Here is a 13,870-nt window from a genome sequence, read left to right as displayed (position 1 = left end):
ATAAGTGCGTCGATCAAAATATGACGTACAAACTTCTGCGTTTTTAAGCAAGTAGGCTTCAAACCCTTTAGCTGTTAATAAGACTCTTGAGAAATCTCCGGGAAACCCCTGTAGGCCGGTAGTCTTCTTGGACATAGAACCAGTTTTCCCTCCGCGGCTGTCCGACCTACCCCAAATGAAATTTGTTCAGCTCTACTCCGCCGCTCCGCGATTTGAGTCAGTCCGCACTCAAGTTGCGCACTCATCCGGACGATGACAACATTTCACACTTCAGCTCGTGCGTGGGCCTCCACAGAGTCCCATTGGAGGGCAGCACTGAGCCCTGTCAGGCCCACCAACCTTTGACTCGGAGCTGAAAGCAAAAAGAGTTTCACTTTCAATTCCGACACCCAGGTCGGTGAAGAGCGGAGGGGCCGCAGGGGTATGGCTGGGCTCGGTGACTAACACCTGTAATTAAAAGATGCTGGCTCAGAAGACAAAAAACATAATTTTGGCGCTGAGCACCTTGGCCAGTTTGCTATCTTCACAGTTTACGATCTCTGAGATTTCTCATTTCATTGCGCAGAGTCTGCGCAGAAAGTACGAATGTGGATAAGTGAACAACGGACAAAAGTCATGTTAAGTTTCTCACTTTTGGGTGGGAAATGTTAATCATAAAAAGTAAAAGTAAAGTATTACGGGTCGAAGCAGCAGCTATGTATGTAGCTTCGTTAACCGCAGTCCCATTTGCATTTCGCACATGGCAGTGGAGACGGCAACTGCACCATCTGGTAGCCACAGAAACAGTCACAGTTGTCGATAACAATAAGCCAAGCCAGCGACCGTTCAATTGCCCGGCTTCGGACTACACCGGCAAAAACAATACATATTCGCAAGTCAAAGCAGATAAAAGCTCTATTTAACAAGTGTCAGGTTTGAGCCATAATTTGTTTTAACCTTTGCTGGCAATTTTTAGTAAAATCAAACTATTTCGAATTTATAGCATGGGACTAATGTAATTTAATTTTGTTCTTTTTTCTCGAACAGTAATTCAAACAAAAATTCAAGTTCTTAAAAAATCAATCTGGAATCTGGTCTAAAAAGCTTAATAAACTGTTTTTCTGTGTAGCAATGCCACCGACCCCTTTGACTAAGATGCAATCAGCTGGGCGGGAGCAATTGAAGGCGTGTCTGCTATTTAAATTCAGCTATTGTGGTCCGATCTTCTTACATTGCACGACGCGTTGCGGGGCCAGTTTGACTTGATTGACACCTGACATGGGCTCAAAGAAGTTAATGGAAGCGGCAATTGAGTATTTCCCTCCCGCGGTCGCAAAGAGAGAGTTTCAGCCGCGCAACATATTCTAGGCTGACAGCAAGCTGGGGGACCCGATCCGAAGTTACAACATTGCTTGAAACCCAAAATTATGTGTGAGCCGACTATCGCGCCCGGTTTTGAATGCAAAAGACGTCGAAACGCGCACTGGGAGTAATCCTAAAGAGTTGCGGTTGTCGCTGAACGTGCACAGCTAATTTACCGGCTCTAATTTCCGACGATTCAAATCGAAGCAAATTATAATTGCAGGTTGCATTTCAACACACGACCTCAAATCGTTTTGCCGTTGCCATGCGTCGCTTATGACCGTTTCAAGGGTTACCGCCGAGATGAGTGTTTCGTCCGCACTTCCGCCGTTCACTCATCGTCCGACATCTCTCTTCGAGACTGTTATGTAATCCACAATGGCCGAGAGCGGCCCAAAAAGACGCATCAAATCAGTCAAGACTTAGAGCGTGCGCGCATTGTCACTGCAGTTGTGTGACAGTGAGGAGGTAACATTTTTTTTTTTGGTAATAAATCATATCTTTTAAACCAAAAGAGATAAAGCAATAATTTAAACGACATATGATAAATAATTTTGAAACCTTTAAAATAAGTATATGAAACAAGAAGTAAGCTATAAAGAAGCCTTCCTAAAAATAAAAATTTGCAAGCATATTCATTAACTGGCCAGTACAAAAATGGTTTTTATACCCGTTACTCGTAGAGTAAAAGGGTATATTGTATTCGTGCAAAAGTATAAAGTATATATATTCTTGATCAGGGTCATTAGCCGAGTCGATATAGCCATGTCCGTCTGTCCGTCTGTCTGTCTGTCCGTAGAAGATTGACATTTTGCATGCAGATTCTAGGAATTTCTATGCAGCGCAAGTTTGTTTCAAAAGGGTGCCACGCCCCCTCTAACGCCCACAATCGCTTATATACGATTTAAAAAATTTCATTATTTCGGAAAAGTAAAAATGCAGTTTTGTGGTGTTTATCAATACCTATCGAAATGTAGAAGAAATTTTTTAAATCGGACCATTCGTTAAAAAGGTGCGGTGGATCATAGTTTTTATCTCCAACTCCTTCGCACTCTCTTTAGCTGAGTAAATTTTTATACAAAAATTTTAACCTTTTTAAAAACTTAGTTGTCTAAAAAAAAACCAAACATTTTGCTAAGTGTATTTATTTCAGTGTTCTTCACCAGCTACCCTGCAAGAATTTTCCATCGCGGAAGTCACTATTTAGTGACGTCTAGAAGATGAAAACGATCGTCCGCGATATCGCATTCGGATCGCCGAAGTCACCCCCGTCGGGAAGAAATGTTCCACTACGGCGACACTTCCCGAAGTCACTTCTGAGTGACTCCTAGAAGTGTCGCGAAAGTCACTTCGGCGATCCGAATGCGATATCGCGGAAGTCACTTCCAGAAGTGACTTAGGCGACACTTCTAGAAGTGCCGCCGTAGTGAAACATTTCTTCCCGACGGGGGTGACTTCGGCGATCCGAATGCGATATCGTGCAAGTCACTTGTAGAAGTGTCGCCGAAGTCACTTCTGGAAGAGTATATATATTCTTGATCAGCATCAATAGCCGAGTACATCTAGCCATGTCCGTCTGTCCTTCTGTCCGTCTCTCCGTTTCTATGCGAACTAGTCCCTCAGTTTTAAAGCCATCGCGACGATTGCAGGTAGTACATATGTCGTAACGAGCCGGATCGGATCCGACATATGTACTACCTGCAATAGAAAGAAGACTTTTGGGAAAGTTTCATCGCGATAGCTTTAAAACTGAGGGACTAGTTCGCATAGAAACGGACAGACGGACATGGCTAGATGGAATCGGCTATTGATGCTGATCAAGAATATACATATATACTTTATGTGGTCGAAAACGTCTCCTTCACTGCGTTGCAAACATCTGACTGAAATTATAATACCCTCTGCAAGGGTATAATAATAGAAAAACCATTGTAACTTTTTAATTTTTGACAATGTAAAAACAACATTTTAAGTAGGCATATCTGCAAGGGTATATACAATTCGGCTGGCCGAAGTTAACTTCCTTTCTTGTTTTTTATGTTTATTCTTTCAACACATTTATTGAAATTGTGGTATGTAAGCACGGTCCGTAAGCTTGTAGGAAATGGTATTGTATTATTTTATTTAATTCCAGTTCCGTGTTCCGTCTATAAAAATTTTTAAAACAACAAAAAAAAATAAATAATTAAATAAGTGAAGTATAGTTAAGTTTTCGGTTTGCCCAGAGTTTCACGCCACGAAATTTTTTTACTTTCGCATGACAGCCTTGATCGTCCACGCTTTAAATTCGATTTCTCCAATCACTTTAATTTTTGATGTAAATAAATATTGTAGTTTATTTATATTCCACCGTACGCGGTATGTAATATTTAAAAAAAGCGGTTTCACTACGCATTTCATTACAAACACAGAAAGTCAGAATAAATCGCACTGATCACAAAGAAATCTCGAAACGAACTGACGCTCGAATTCAAAATACAAAGTGCGTAGGTCAAAGAGAAAAAAGGGTAGTTTTCAGGTATAAAGAGAGAGCCAAGAGCGGACTGTACCCCAAAAACTTCAAAAAAATAAAACCAAATTCCTTTCTATCTTCAATTTAAGTTCCAGAAGTGAATTGGAAGATGTTTTTTCCTATTGGTTTTGTTTTTGTAAAATGTGTTCTATCGCCTTTTTATCGCCCAAAAGTGTCACAGAAGTTACTGCTTCGCGATCGCAACCCTTTTTAGGTAGTCAAATGTGTTCTATCGCCATTCTATCGTCCAGAAGAGCCTCAGAAGTTTCTTCTTCGCGATTTGAACCCTTTTGGTTTTTGTAAAATGTGTTCTATCGTCTTTCTATCGCCTAGAAGTGCCTTAGAAGTTACTTCTCCACGATCGTGACCCTTTTTGTTTTTGTAAAATGTGTTCTATCGTATTTCTATCTTTCTTTGCGATAGATGTATATTTATTTTTTGTAAAATGTTTTCTATCGCCTTTCTGTCGCCTAGAAGTGTCATAGTAGTTACTTCTCCAAGATCGTGAGCCTTTTTGCTTTTGTAAAATGTGTTCTATCGTATTTTAATCGTCCAGAAGTGGCTGAGGAGTCTTCGCGATAGATGTATATTTTGTTTTTGTAAAATGTGTTCTGTCGTGTTTCTATCTTCCTGAAGTTACTAGAAAGGGACTTCTGGACGATAGGCTATCGAAATATCGCCTGTTTGCTTGCAGGGTACTGAGTTCAAAACCATTTAAAACTGAAGTTTAAGATCCAAAAAAAAAGGGGAGATCTCGGAAACCACAAAAGTTAGAATGTTGAGATTTTCCGCACATATAGCTACGCAGCGCAAGTTTATTTCAGCCGGGCGCCACTTGTCTGGCGCCCACACCTTTAAAGATTTCCGAGAAGTATCAGTGCAGTTTTGTTGTGTATACTTATACCTATCGAAATGTAGAAGACATTTTTCAAATCGGACCATTCATTAAAAAGTTATACGCAATCAAAAAAATGTTATATATCCATCTCCCTCGCACTCCCTTTAGCCGAGTGACGGGTATAAGGTAGTCGGGACACCCACCCGACTATAGCGTTCTCTCCTGTTTTGTTTATTTAGTTGGTTAACAATTATCTGCTAAGTTATGCCCGGTCAAAGTTGTATATCTCCATCTCCCTCGCCCTCCCTCTAGTTGAGCAACTGGTATCTGATAGTCGGGGCACCTGACTATAGCGTTCTCTCTTGTTTAAATTCATATGTTTTGTGGAGATGTATGCAACTCTTTTTTTTTTTGCAGACGCATGGGAAAGTACACCAATTTTGTAGCATTTGAGAGGTACTAAAATATAAAGCATATCTTAAGGCGCAAAAAGGCTGCTAAAGCATGAATAAAATTAAGAAAATAAAACATACATTTTTTTAATTTTGACGAAAGTCTAAGGTAAATTTAAAGAAATCGCTGTCCAAGGAGGATCAAATACAACTACACAAAGATATCTTTTTCGCTCATGGCAAGAAAGTCTTTAAGTATAAGAAAACACCCGCGCACCCTAACTCCACATAATTTAATAAAATTTTAGTTTGGAATCAAAAAAGCTAATTTTTTAATTTTTTTTAATAAAGCTTTTTTGATTTTCATAGCAGAACTCTCAAAATCGGAGAAAACGGTACTTAATTTTTATAGCAAAATACTCAACGTTGAAATTCAATTACAAGATTACAACCATTCTGCATGTAAGTTTTTAAGGGGGTAATTTGGTTTGAAATTTCCTTGGCATAGGCCGCTAGTCTAGACAATCGTCATAAGGACTATAGTCTAAGTGAATCGAAAAAAAGGAAGCTGACTTCGGCAAGCCGAAGTTCATATACAATTGAGGATCGTTCTTTGACAACTATATGATAATAAGGGCATATTTTAAATTCCGATTGACTTGCTTTATGTTTTTTTATACCCTTGCAGAGGGTATTATATTTTAGTCAGAAGTTTGCAACGCAGTGAAGGATACGTTTCCGACCCCATTAAGTATATCAAATAAAAACACCTCTTAACGAGGTAAAAAACTAGTGACGATCGCACCTTCAACGTACAAAAGTTCTGATATCAACTTTTGTGACGAAAAATGATTTTAGATGCGACTAAATAAGTACGCTACCTAAAACACCAGTTTACAAAAAAAAATCGATGAAATATACCATGAATGAAACCTTTGTTTTCCGGTAAGGTACATCTTCCTGATTAATAAAATTTTTTTTAAAGTGTAAAAAACGTTTTTGACGTTTTTTTAATTTCTAACTTGAGTTGAGGTTAACCGATTTCAACCATAAATTACTCATTTTACAGGTAATAGAATTCCCTCCAACTTTCTTATGCACTGCATTGAGTTCCATTCATTAGTTTAGGAGCTACATTTCGTCAAAGTTTAAAAAGTTAGAAAAAATGCAAAAATGCTGGCATAAATGGCTTTGTTAAAAATACACGCCTAAAAACCGAAATTATTTTTATAACTTCTACTGGTAGAAGGTGCTTTGACGAGAAAAACAAGCTATTGATCATTACAATCCATCAGCAAATTAATTTGATATGCATTTTTGAAGCTTGCGACAACGGTGTTTTTTTGGCCGTTTACAGCTGTTAACTGACACAACAGGGCTCTAACACGGCTGTAATACCCGTTTTTCCCAACGTAAAAAATCAATTTAAAATCGAGCTATTGATTGATATTTTTGTTGACGGTCTTGTTAGTTGACTTAAAGATGTATCTTTAATTATAAGTCATAAAACTAGTTTCGGTTTTTAGGCGTATATTTTTAACGATGCCATTTATGCCAGCATTTTTGAATTTTTTCTCACTTTTACAACTTTGACGAAGTGTAGCTTCTAAACTAATGAATGGATCTCAATGCAGTGTATAAGAAAGTTGGAGGGCATTCTATTACCTGTAAAATGAGTCATTTATGGTTGAAATCGGTTAACCACAATTCAAGTTAGAAATTAAAAAAGTGTCAAAAACGTTTTTTACACTTTAAAAAAAACTTTATCCATAAAAAAAAATTTAAGTGCCATTTTCTTAATCAGGAAGACGTACCTTACCGGAAAACAAAGGTTTTATTCATGGTATATTTCATCGATTTTTTTTTGTAAACTGGTGAAATTTACTCGTTCGGCCAGCTTTAGAAAATATTTAATATCTACACGAAAGTTTTCTGTTGTAGCGTGCCGAATGAATAAATTTTAGGTAGCGTACTTATTTAGTCGCATCTAAAATAATTTTTTCGTCACAAAAGTTGATATCAGAACTTTTTTACGTTGAAGATGCGATCGTCACTAGTTTTTTACCTCGTTAAGAGGTGTTTTTATTTGATATCAGAAGTTTTTGTTTGTTTACTTTTGCTCTCATAGGTGCTAATATAAACATTTAATTTTAAATTGGTCATAAATCATAATTTTTAAACTATTGTATTTTAACGAATTAAGTTAAAAATGCGTTGAAGTATTTCAAAATACCTTTTAAACGAGGTATAGCACATGTCTGTACCTTTAGTAGCGTAGAACTTACAACCTAAGGAAATGTAGCTATTTTTAGGTTTTTCCCGCTAAAGTAGCGGTTTTTTCCAAAAGTCGTAGAACAAAAGATTCCTATATGGAACTCTTAAGTGCAAATTTACTGATTCCATGACCCTAAAATACAGTTCGGATACCCTCACACAAAATTCAATACTCAGGGAGCGTTAGTAGTTCGAGCTGGCAAAAGTGGTTATTTTCGTAAAAAAATAATCTGACTTTTTACAGTAATGTGTTATATTCCAAAATTTAAGGAATCACAAGGGCTATACAGTTTAAAGTTTTAAAGAAAATCGTTAGAGCCGTTTTTGAGAAAAACAAAAAAAAGCTTAAAAAAAAGTTTTAAAAAATTGTCTTTTGTTCATATCTTTTTACCTATTACATTTACATAAATTGCATAGAAGGCGTTTATAGCATTTAAAAATACCTTTCAAACGAGATGCAGCACAAGTCTGTAGCTTTAGTACACACAAAAAAATTTGCTTGGTAAAATTGACCAACAAAGATAGTTACGTAACTATTAAAATAGTTACGTGTATTTTGTTTTTGCTTTGGGTTTGTGTCTTTGCTAATTGTGTGTATTTTGTTGTTGTGAAATGACTATTTTACTTAGTAGAATTGACAATTTTGCTGGTTGGGGCCTGTTTGACAATTATTACAGTTGATTTTACCAAGTTTTTTTTTTGTGTGTAGTATAGAAGTTACGGCTTTCCGAATTTTAGCTATTTATAGCAGTTTTCCCGTCAAACTAGCGAGTTTTTCCAAAAGTGGTTGAACAAAAGTTTTTTATATCGATGTGATGAACGTCATATCAAATTTTCAAAACTTAAAAAACATGTTTTGGACAAACTGACAAACAAAATTAAATTTTAATTTTGGGAAGACGAAGAAAATCCTATTTTGGCTATAACTTTTCGACGGGTATTTTCAATAGGAACACAACTAAAACATTGCGAGGGGGCAATTATCCCCACCGGCCCCAACAGCTCCAAATTTCAAAATTTGCACTTTTTAACATTCACTGCTCTCTCTCCCAAGCCAATTGATTTTCTTAAGGTCTTGGTATGCAATCCTTTAAGTTTTTGCAATACCTTTCGATTGGTGTATTACTCATTACGATCGGACTATCACAGCAGATTTTCAATATGATAAAATCCGACGCTCCGTTCAAAAGTTATAGCCAAAATAAGATTTTCTTCTTCTTCCCAAAATGAAAATTTAATTCTGTTTGTCAGTTTGTCAGTTTGTCCAAAATATGTTTTAATTTAATTAATTTTCTCAAAAACGGCTCTAACGATTTTTCTTACAACTTTAAACTGTATAGCCCTTGAGATTCCTTAAATTTTGGTATATATCATGTTTATGTAAAAAATCGCGTTTAAAAGTTATTCAGAAACGAAAATAGCCACTTTTGCCAGCTCAGAACAACTAACGCTTCCTGAGTGTTTAATTTTGTGCGTGGGTATCCAAACTGTATTTTAGGCTCATAGAATCATTTCAATTGTTTTAAGGAGTTCCAAATAGGAAACTTTTGTTTTACGATTTTTGGAAAAACCCGCTGCTTTAGCGGAAAAAAAGCTAGAAATAGCTAAATTTCGTTAGTTCGTAAGTTCTACACTACTGAAGCTACAGACATGTGCTATACCTCGTTTAAAAGGTATTTTGAAATACTTAAACGCCTTTTTAACTTAATTTGTTTAAATACAATGGTTTACAAATTATGATTGACCAATTTAAATTTAAATGTATATACTAGCTCCTATGAGAGCAAATATGAACAAAGAAAAACTTCTGATATCAAATAAAAACACCTCTTAACAAGGTAAAAAACTAGTGACGATCGCACCTTCAACATACAAAAGTTCTGATATCAACATTTGTGACGAAAAATTATTACACTCGTCATTAAATAGACTTTCTAATATTTTCTCATTCGGCACGCTGCAATAGAAAATGCCTGTGAAGGGAAAAAGGCTGGAATAGTTTGCTATGGCGGGCCGAATGAGAAAATATTAGAAAGTCTATTTAATGACGAGTGTAATAATTTTTCGTCACAAATGTTGATATCACAACTTTTGTATGTTGAAGGTGCGATCGTCACTAGTTTTTTACCTCGTTAAGAGGTGTTTTTATTTGATATAATAGTAGTCGCCTTCGCACACTCTCCTGGTGCGCTTCGTCACTACATGGACTGCCGTCCATAGTGATATATTCTTGATCAGCATCACTAGACGAATCGATCTAGCCATGTCCGTCTGACCGTCTGTCTGTTTATACGCAAACTAGTCTCTCATTTTTTGAGCTATCGGGATGAAACTTTCCCAAAAGTCTTCTTTCTATTGCAGGTAGTATATATGGGCACTTCCAAAATGACGCTCAAGACATTTGCACACCTTTAAAGTTGAAAAAAAATTGTAAAACAATGGATTTTAATTTTAATTATGGGCTTTTCTTTTCACTCTTCCGAAGCTCTATTTTTTGTAAAAATCTTGATTTTGTACCACTTTTAGTTTTTAAGATAGAACTAGATTTCGGGGAAGTTCATACAACACCAGAAATTAACGAATTCTGATGGAATATTTTAATGCGATTTTTTTAGAATGTTGTTCAAACATGTCGCTGTGAAATGCTTTTGGTTTTACTCAAAAATTCTTTGCCGTTTTTTTTTTATGCAGTTTCAACCACATACGCTCGGGACATGTCGCTCGGGACATTTTTTCCGACTGTTTTGTAAAGCGAATTTCTTTACCTCTATCTCTCAATTGCTGGATGTTTTGCTTTTAACTTAATAGTTTAGCATGTGAATGAAGCATTCAGTACAGAAAAATGTCACATACTAGCATTCCTATAGGATAAATTAACAACAGAAGACAGGTCCAAAAAATAACAAAAAAAAGCCAAAAACTGATTTTTGCGTATATTGGTGGAGTTTGTCATAAAAATAATCAAACTATACTCCAAATTTGTAGTTAAGCTCAGTATCCAACTAATTAGAAACTAATATCGGGGCAAAATCATGTGGAAATATGTTTTATTCAAGTTTCAAGGTTTTTGGCTTGGTGGACTTTTTTTTGGAAGTGCCCATATGTCGGAACCGACCGGATCGGACAACTATATCTTATAGCTCCCATAGGAAGGATCGGGGAAAAAAAACGTTAAAAAATTCTAGCTTCGGTGTTTTTTCAAATATTACCTTCTACTCTTAGGAATGTTTTTTTTATATATTTGGAATATGACTATTTTTAAATATTTCCGAATTTCGATTTTAATTTTAAAAAGATCGAACTATTATATAGCACATAGCTATCATAATGTGAAATAAAAGGAATTTTAACATTTTTTCGATTTGTAAATTAGTAGAATGATCTGCAAGGGTATATAAGCTTCGGCTTGCCGAAGCTAGCTTCCTTTCTTGTTTTAGAATCAAAATTGATTTTTCAAACAACAAAAATAATTTCTCCCTGGACATTACTAATTTTTCTGGATGTAGTGACATGTTTTAATGCTGATTAAAAATAACTTTTAAATTCGGAACCGATTTCTATCAGTAGTCAAAGGAACGATTTTCCGATAATTAAACTATTTGTATTATTGGGTGATGGGAAAGATATTACGCATACGACGCAGGCACCCGAGCAACAATTGAATAAGTCACTAATAAAGGAAAATTGGCCGACTGGCCGACAAAACGCAAAAAAAAGAAAAAATAAGCAAATTGTATTTTCAATGTAAGTGCGCGCGCCAAGGTTCGCGACCGCGTCTATTAGTGCGACTGGGGCCGGCACTGACAATGGAGCCATGAGTGGCTAACCAAGAAATTGTTCGTCGACGCAAATCGCAACGCTCGGCAAGACTTTCACTTTCAACTCGACGCGGCCGACTGCACCGAGTCGCCTTTGTTTACCGATGAACCCGACAAATCTGATGAGCTGGATACTTTGCATTTCTTAGCTAACATGCAAAAGCCAATGCCCTCATTTCTATAAGATAAAAACGCTCGGAAAAATTCTCCGGCTTCGTTAATCGCGACCACTAAATTAAGTTGCTTATGGGCTTACTTTCAGGATATACAACTGTATATACACACAAATTTGGTTGGTAAAATTTACCAATGAAGATAGTTCAGTAACTATAAAAAATAGTACTTTAACAATACAAATAGTCCTCCGTGTATTTGTTTTTGCTTTGCGTACTAATAAATGGTTAAACTACTATTTAAACAAGAAAGGACGCTAGCTTCGGCAAGCCGAAGCTTATACCCTTGCATATCATTCTTATTAATTTACAAATCGCAAAAATGTTAAATTTCCTATTATTTCACATTAATTTTTCGACCGTTCCTATGGCAGCTATATGATATAGTGATCCGATTTTTAAAAACAAGAAAGGAAGCTACCTTCGGCCAGCCGAAGCTTATATACCCTTGTAGATAAAGAAATGCTCACTCGGTGCAGTTCCAGGGATTCCAGATTCAGCGTTTTTACAATGAATTTTCTTATATTTGTTTGAATATTCCTATGGGAGCCTTAAGATATAGTGGTCCGATCCGGCTCGCTCCGACATATGTACTACCTGCAATAGAAAGAAGACTTTTGGGAAAGTTTCATTGCGATAGCTTTAAAACTGAAGGACTAGTTCGCATAGAAACGGACAGACGGATAGACTCGGCTATTGGTGCTGATCAAGAATATATATACTTTATGTGGTCGGAAACGTCTCCTTCACTGCGTTGCAAACATCTGACTGAAATTATAATACCCTCTACAAGGGTATAATAATATTCCCAAGAGTTGAAGGCAATATTTGAAAAAATACCGAAGCTAGAATTTTTGTAACGCTTTTTTCCGATCGTTCCAATGGGAGCTATAAGAAATGGTTGTCCGATCCGGTCGGTTCCGACTTATGTACTACCTGCAAATGAAAGAAGACTTTTGGGAAAGTTTCATCCCGATAGCTTAAAAACTGAGAGACTAGTTTGAGTAGAAACAGACAGACGGACAGACGGACATGGCTAGATCGACTCGTCTAGTGATGCTGATCAAGAATATATATGCTTTATGGGGTCGGAAATATATAATTCCCAACATGGTCTAGCCCTTCATGCCCTTCTAAGTCATTAAAACTTATATTCTTTCTTAAGTCTTTAATATACTTCCACACTCGCTGCTACTACTTTTTTAATATTATCTATAAATTATTTTGCTGCAGTGACGTAACGTAAGAGTAACTATTTATACCCGTTACTCGTAGAGTAAAAGCGTATATTGTATTCGTGTAAAAGTATGTAACAGGGAGAAGGAAGCTATAAAGTGTATATATTCTATGTCCGGATCACTAGCCGAGTCGATCTAGCCATGTCCGTCTGTCCGTCTGTCTGTCTGTCTGTCTGTCTGTCCGTCTGTCCGTCTGTATGAACGCTGAGATGTCGGAAACTACAAAAACTAGAAAGTTGGGATTTCCCACACGTATTCTTTGGCTTCCTACGCAGCGCAAGTTTATTTCAGCTGAGGGCCGCGCCCCTCTAACGCCCACAATCGCCCACAAACGATTTTAAAAGTTGTCTGGCGCCCACATCTTTCGATATTTCAGAAAAATAAAAATGCAGTTTTATGATCTTTATCAATACCTATCAAAATACAGAAGAAATTTTTCAAATCGGACCACTCGTTAAAAAGTTATGCCCGATCAAAGCTTTCTATCTCCATCTCCCTCGCACTGCCTTTAGCTGAGTAACGGGGCATATAGTCGATGCACCCGACTAAAGCGCTCTCTCTTGTTGATTGGTACAATTGACAATTTTTGTGGTTGGGGACTGTTTGACAATTATATTGGTTAGCTTTACCAATCGATTTTGTTGTGTGTAGACAGTTAGATATAACTAGTACTCAGGCTACAAACATGATTTCTTAAAAAAGAATACTCGTTACTTGTAGTGTAAAATGGTTAAGTAAACATTGAGTCATAGCCGGCAAAAAACAAATTGGAGATATGATTAGGAATTTAGTGAATACACACAGAGAGAATTCTTACGTTCTGATCTGTGTTGAAAATGTTCTTAAAAATAAAACCATATTTTTTCAGTTGAAAAAGGGTTTCAAAGGGCTTAAATCAAGTTGAATTGGCGGAATTTACAATGTTTACCTCATAACAAACTCCATTTAAATTTTCTTTCTTATAACAAGTATGGCTCATTCCAAGTCAAACGTGACAGGCACTGTGGCGTAGCCATGATTTAGTTGAGTGGGGTGGGGGTGGTTGACAGTAAAAATGTTCAGCATAACATTTCACCCCAAAGGGGGAGGGGCGTTACATCTAAAAAACCACTGTCCACTGCACAGGCAATTTGGGGTCAAATCTCATAAAAAAGTGAGCATTTTTTTCTATAGAGGTCGTTCCCCGTGCTTGTCACTCACGTCTCCCACAATATCCAGAAATGATTCAATAATATGTAATTAAAAATAATTGAATTACCCTCTTCATTTAAGTAATAAATTTTA

The 13,870-nt window shown here is 36.6% G+C and overlaps 1 protein-coding gene across 3 annotated transcripts in view; it reads left to right on the top strand.

Moving 5' to 3' along the window:
* LOC108054312 (uncharacterized) overlaps positions 1–13,870 on the top strand; it is a 40,989-nt gene that overhangs the window by 13,001 nt on the left and 14,118 nt on the right. The window contains exon 1 of one of the 3 annotated variants that reach the window (XM_017137203.2): positions 1,791–1,809. The exons of the other annotated variants lie outside the window; for them this stretch is intronic. The gene's annotated coding sequence lies outside the window, so the exon portion shown is untranslated. Of the gene's footprint in view, positions 1–1,790; positions 1,810–13,870 lie in introns of those variants that run through there. 3 annotated transcript variants of the gene reach the window in all.

This window comes from Drosophila takahashii, chromosome 3R (assembly GCF_030179915.1).
Source record: "Drosophila takahashii strain IR98-3 E-12201 chromosome 3R, DtakHiC1v2, whole genome shotgun sequence".
NCBI classification, from domain to species: Eukaryota; Metazoa; Arthropoda; class Insecta; order Diptera; family Drosophilidae; genus Drosophila; species Drosophila takahashii.
This window is presented reverse-complemented; position numbering and strand designations above follow the sequence as displayed.